Below are 7046 nucleotides of genomic sequence, written 5' to 3'. Positions count from 1 at the left end.
ATCAGTCACCATAGGTTTAACAGATTGTGACTGATGAATTGATGTCGGTGGAGCATCCTACAGAAAGAGGCAGGACCCCAGTTAAACAAGATTCAAGCAACATCCAAGTCCACCTGGCTCAGAGTTGACTGGTGGCTTGAAACCTTGTCCCTTCTACCATAGCTGTCACAGTCAGGACCACTGCCCTCAGTGAACCCACAGGTAAAGCACAGTAGGGGAAATGTCATCGTCTGCAGGTGCCTTCACATTTTTAGGGCCAGTGTGAAGCTGCAGGTGTGTGCTGGGAAAGGGCGTCCTTTAAAGCACTGCTTAGCTTGAAGCCTGCTGGACTCTTTCAAGCACACGACCGACTACATTAAAGACTTGTGAACATAGTTGTAAAATTTTTCACAGTTGACATTTACTGTTTTCGCACTTGCTGCAGTAACAATGACTGGATCATGTTTTACATATGCCGCGCAGACCTTGTGAACAGGATTTTACAGTTTGCTTGTCCATTACTGCTGCTCGCCACCTCTGACCTGCTGTGGAGCCCTAAATGCTTTCCTTGTCCCACCGTACGAAACATGGCTGAAATAACAACGTCTCTTTTCCGCTCGGGGGGCACGTAAGAGAAGGGCACACTACCTGAAGTGAACAATAGTATGTGCACTCAAAGCACCTCTCAGAGAATTCCCTGAGCAGGATGCTCCACTGCTGTGACCAAGCCCTAAAGTGAGCGGTGGACTCTTCTGAGGCATGAAATAATAATAACATCCCACTTCCGTCTCCCTGCTACAGCAGCGGAGGAGGAAAAGTATAAGGGCCTTCTATTGTCACCGTTCACTAGAGACATACCAGTATCCCCAAGACTTTAATGGGAAAGACAATAGGGCTGGCCTAAAAAGGCTTCCCATTAAAGTTTAATGAGGGACTTTTGTCTATATGTGACGCTGCATGTGCATGTGTGTGCGCCTGTAAGCGACTACAGGGACAGGTAACAGCACTCACAGTCCATCTTCATCCCCTCTCCTGTTTGTTTCAAGTTCCCTCCTTCCCTGCACCTTGGGAGAGTTATTTCATTCCCTCCCAGGTGTGTCACTATCTTCTTTTAACCACCCAACCACATGGCAACTGCTCTAAAAAATGTTTAGGGCAAATTGGATTAACACCACGGTCTATGGTCTGGGCACTTAACAAACACAGATGCACTTAAGGGAGCCCACAGAATGATTTGTGACTGAACAAAGACCTGGAGAGATGGAGCCTGGGCATGACCACAGGACTGGTGTAATATGTCATCTACCGGAAGAGCTAACAGCTCAGCCTACTGGAAAAGGAGTAAACTCCCAAGTGCTGGAGGTAAATTATATAGTGTGGAGTGTTTCTGTGCTATCTTGTGGCTGGGACTTTGCATCGATGTGTCATCAGACACAGACCTTGCATCTATTGGGAAAATCAGTCAACAATAAAAGTATTTTTAGAAATGTAAAAAAGTGCACCTAAAAAGTTTCTACATTTTAACTACCCACTAACAATTCCCAAGCCCAGGTTCTCTTTGTGCTTTTTAGACGTTTAGATGTTTCCTTCTGGGGCAAACTCTGCCACAAATCAATAGTGAAGGTTAACACATTAGTATGATGAATGCGTTTTACAGTAGGGAGTCCTGACCCCAGTAAACCTTTAATAAATTCTAACATTATGCAGCTGTGGCGTGGAAAAAAAAACCCTTCATTACTCTCTGATTGGTCCTGTCTATCAAGTTGTAGGTGTGTTTGGAGAGCACACAACTACGGAGGGGAATTGTTAGAAGAAATATTGTATTAAAAGAGTTTAAGTGTTGAAAAGAATAATAAACTGTGAAATAATGGTTCAATAACTACAACTATGGGCACAGATGAGGTTTAATTTACATGCATTAGATGTATGTGCTGAATGTATTTGTACAGCTACTAGTGCCACCTTGTGCTCGCTTTAACTGTACGCTATTCACTTAGAGACACAGGTTAAACGCTAATACTTCAGGGCCGTATCAGCTTCATCGGGTGACATTTCATGGCGAAGCAGAGCCATTGATTACCTCTCTATGCTTTGTAATTGTTTCTTCAAGGTACTGTGATCCTGCGTGCAAGTGAAGTTCCATGTATAGATTTCTTTCCAATTAAAGTTGGAATTATTCACGGGGGGTTCACCCTTGACGGCCTGCAAACAATGACATAACATTGGAAAAACATTTTTGAACCAATCGATGAGGAGAAAAAAAAAAAAAGAGAGAGAGATAATGTTGGTTGAATGATAAAACAGCTCTGCTCCTCGGACTTAACATTATCAAGTAGAGTGACACGTAAACACGCTTTGTACAGGCCTGATCGCGTGGTCTTTGAGGCAGCTCGTTCTGCACGCGCTCATCACCACCTGGAGAGGAGAATAAGCAGGTAGGGAGCCGAGACCTGTGGGGAGCACGGTTCCAAAGGAATGGCTCTATGGAAATGAGGGTTAAAGGGAGCATCGTCCGTCCTCTGATTTGGAGCCTGTGAAGCGCTGACACGTGCCCTCCGCCCCGCCACTCTCCAACATGAAACAATGTTATATGAGAGGGGGTCACCGCTCACCCTAATCACGGCCGTGACATGACATGCTGTAGGTTGCCCCTCAGTGTTAAATATTTATATCAGCACCACCGTATTGCCTTGATGGCTGTCAGGACTTTGACACATGCTCGCTCTCGTTCTCTATTGCGCTCCTTTTCAATTTCTATTAAAATTCAACAAGAAAGGAAATCAGAAAAAACACAAAAAAGACAAAAGGCGTACAGGAAGATGACGTTAGGGACTTTGGTGTTTTTATGACACCAGCTAACCACATAACTGCACATAAAAGGGGGTACATCGATTCGTCCAAAAAGCCTATCCATAAATAGCCCTCTTCATCTTCACCCTTGTACGTCCACGTTCTAATTAAATTTGTCCCAACTAAGAAGATCAACACACAATGCAACACGCCTTGATGCCACCTCGGGTTTAACTTCCACTGTTTAGGTACAGATTCAGGTGTGACCTGAGCTCACTGGAGACAGTCCTTGTCTCCTCCAGCCTAGCTGCCCCCCCCCCTCGATAGGTGTCAAATATATTCTAATGAATGTCAGAGTACATTTCAGGGGGCCATGCTCCGTACAAACCACTGGAGTGGCCCGTCTTACTGGGCTGCCAAGCCCGATCCACTCTAAGCTCCCCACCGATCTCTTCATGTTCAAGAGGGTTAAGAAGATTAATCAATGTCAATGTCTTTTCCCTTTTGAAGCCAATAAGGTGCACACTGTCTGGCCATGCCCAACAGAACATCACTTTGTTCCGTCGCACAGCCGCCCCTTGGATGCCCTCGCTGACCCCCCGGCAGTCCCACATGTCAAAGTCAAGGGGGCGTTTGGCGTTTGCTGGAGACTGGCCTTCCGGATAGCACTCAGCTCCGCCCTGCTTGACCTATTCTCTGATATTTGACCACTCGGTTGCAAGACACTTGCTCTTTCGAGCTGAAATGTCACTGGGGCATCTTGTCAGCTCACAGACACCTCGGCCTGACAAGCGATTTTACTTTGGTGTGCTACAAGGCAGAAAATGCAGGGCCGTGGCCTTGACACACACAAACTGTCAGCTAGCCAGCAGGGCTACTTGTTACTGGTTACTGGTCCAGTGTTAACACATAGGAACTGATAAAAACTGTACGGCTGGGACATTAGAACAATTACTGGAAAAATGCGACCCGGTGCTGTGTCCTCTTGATACAGCACACAAAGCTACATGGTGTGTTGCTAATTAATGTGGTGAGTGCACTGAGCCTAACACACGGTAAAAACATGGACTGATAACCTTTGACTTTTAGTTCGAGAAGCTCCTACTTCCACCCTCTCCTCCTCGGCCTTTCCTTCCTTGTCATCCTGACCCTGTTTTACTAAATCAGCAGATTCTCTAGTTAAATGAGGGAAAGCTCGTCTCCTCTCCCCTTTCTTTAACCGCCAGTGGCATTGCAGCATGAAAGAGAAGGATGGGGATTGGAAGTAGCAGTCACATCATTTCTGGTTTGCGCAACCTGCTCAAAGTTTGCAACTAAATGCTTGTCTTCAGTCGAGCTGACAGGGGAGAAGTGGGCGCTCAGTGAACCATGGCCAGGCTGCCATGAAATGACAGGAATCATTGGCATACATTTCAAACAGCCTCGCGCTATCCTATTAAAGTGCCACATCCCCACTTTAAAACAGACAAGAAGGAATCCGCTTTGATAGATAGAGACTAAAATGGCTTATTGATTTTCTCACCGCTTTTTTCTTTGTTAGGAACTTTTAAAAATTAGACCCCAAACTTGTTTTTTTAGATTACAATATATTGGAAAAATAATAATACACTGTCTCCCGGGTGATCGTAACGTCAGTAAAATTACATTTATTAAGACATTTACATTGTTATGTAATTATGTTACGTATTGATGTAATAAAGTACCACAGCACCTAATACTTGCAATCTGAAGTGGTGTGCAGCAGGATGAAATTATAATAATTAAAAATCAATATCTCATCACTAAATTTATTTTGGTTTCAGTCACTTAACATTTAACATTTAGTTGCATTTATATTTTGGCTTTATTAACTTTTTATAGGATAAAAATAATACAAAATATGTTGTTTTATATGTTAAATAATGTTTATATCTGGAGGCTTTATCTGGTCTGTAAATACTGCAGCTATGTGGCATCTATGCAACATCAAAGTAAACAATTGCATACTGTTAATTTCCTTTGAATAATGCTGATATTTAGTTGCTCTGTTTAATATCTGGGTTATAAGTGATGAAAAAAATGCAGAAATGGCAATAAAAAGTATTTTATCTCTGTTACTGTACATGACTTAAATGCTCACAGCCTTTTAGACTAACAGCTCGACGTGACTGCTTATTGTACAGTACATTTAACCCATTATGACAGAGGAAGCAAGGAGAAGTAATGGTCCTTTAAGCAGTTTACAAAGCTGTTAGTAGAGGAGTAGGGAGTCATGGAGTAGAATCAGACAGGAGGCAAACATCTGGACAATGGTAGAAATGTTTGAGGAATTAGATTTTAAAAGTGGATCAGATTGCATTAAGCTGGTGCTCAGGTTTTAGGTGATACTCGTGAGGTTAGGACTGTAAGAATAACTGCAAACGCTCAGTCCGAGCTAAAGACCAATTAGAGGACTTCTCCAACGAGGCTGCTCCGACCATCGATCGTGAAGCTAATTCCTAGATTGGCTCTAACTTTTAAAACATAGCAAACGTGTTGCAGTGAGAGGTGTTCCTTTGTAAATAAGGTCCCGTTAGCACCATAATCAAATTAACATTTTTATTTCAGTCCTGCCTGCGGCAAGCGGTTTGGTCAGTGTCAAAGGTTTGTGTCTCGCTGCAGGGTTGGATTTGATCAAATATATCCAACCATCCTTACATCCTTACTGTCTGCCTAGAGTTTAATTAAAACATGTATTAAAAGTGAATCATTCATTACATTTTGATACCTTGGAAATTAAGGAACATCCTGATAAAGAGCAAGAGAATTTAAACTTTGAGGCAAAGCATCAAATGTCTATTCTGTAACTGCGCTGCGTGTTAGAAACGCCGATCCCCTAAATTAGCCTAATCTGTGACTGTGGCCGCAGGAACTCCTAACAACCTTGTCAAATGCTTTGTGCCTTTCAGAATAGAGACTGTGTTCTGGTCCATCAGTTTCATAAGGCCTACATTATGGATCGTTGAGTATGTTGAGACGCCCGAGCAGGGGATCTGCCGCCATGCTTGATTCCCACTCTGCTCAGTACAAATATTACAGCCATTGACATAGCACGTTGTTAAACACAATGATCCTGGGGCCTCGGCCACCGTCCTCATCTATCACTCAATCTGCTCTAATTAGGCTCCTTTTGTCATACTGAGAGAGGGGCACCGAGTAGCACTTCTAGGGTGCGAATCCTACAAAGGGGCAGGTCTCATTTCCATCTGACAGTGTGACGGAGATTGGATGTGAGCTTTAGGAAGATAAATGGGCATCCCACAACCCTCTGACACTATGTGCAAAGCTGTTCTACCGCTCCCCGGGGAATCGCTTGGCAGTGAATATTTCGGGCCTCCTGCGTTAAGTCCTGCTTTGGTTGGTCAATAACTCGTCAGGTCCCCCTGTCACTGCTCTAAGTGAATGTTCAGAGAAAAGTGGAAATGTTACAGCCCTAAAGTATTAGCATTTAACCTGTGTCTTTAAGTGTGTAACGTACAGTTAAAGTGCACATGAGGTGGAACTAGTAGATGTACAAATATATTCAGCACATTAAAAAACATGCTGATTTTAGTCAGTCATTTTTTAATTAGAAAATGGGTGGATGTGTTATATTAATGTTCAATGTACATTAACTTTGATGCAAATTGTTTAGTTTGCCTGATTATTAGCAATTTAAGTTAGACAATTACTTAAATATTTACAGACTTTATGCGTAAACACACTGGAAGTATATGCTTTTAAAAAGTAGTAAATTTCTATTTACATGTATTTAGGTAGTTATATTTAAATCTGATAAATATCCACACTTATTTTCTTTTCAGATGCTTTGTCATTTTGTTGAACTGTAGAAAAGTTGAATTATTTAACTTTGCCTGTAATCATTTTATTTGTGACACAGTGTGGGCGTGTACCACAGGAGATGAGTCAGTGTAATTGGGTGTACATGTCAGAGTGTGCGCCAAAAGGGGCTGGTCTCTCCCTAACAGCCCCAGCGGCCTTGCTTTAGGGCCGGTGACAGGGCTCTGTCTCTCAGCCACACTTGACTGGGTCCCGCTGACACTCAACTGTCAAGCCGGCGAGCCCTCAACCACCACCCTAACATGCTCTACAGCTTCACCCAATTAACTTGCTTTCACTTGACATCGCAGCAAAGAGCTTCATAATAGGTGGTCAAGGTGCAGTGTGTCTGCTTTCGCCTCTCTCTGACGACTAGCACCGGTGATGCACGCACATTTAAAGGCCGCCCCCAGCGTGCTCCCCCCTCCACTACCTCTTAA

The sequence above is a fragment of the Betta splendens genome, chromosome 1 (genome assembly GCF_900634795.4).
Source record: "Betta splendens chromosome 1, fBetSpl5.4, whole genome shotgun sequence".
Lineage (NCBI taxonomy): Eukaryota > Metazoa > Chordata > Actinopteri > Anabantiformes > Osphronemidae > Betta > Betta splendens.
This window is presented reverse-complemented; position numbering follows the sequence as displayed.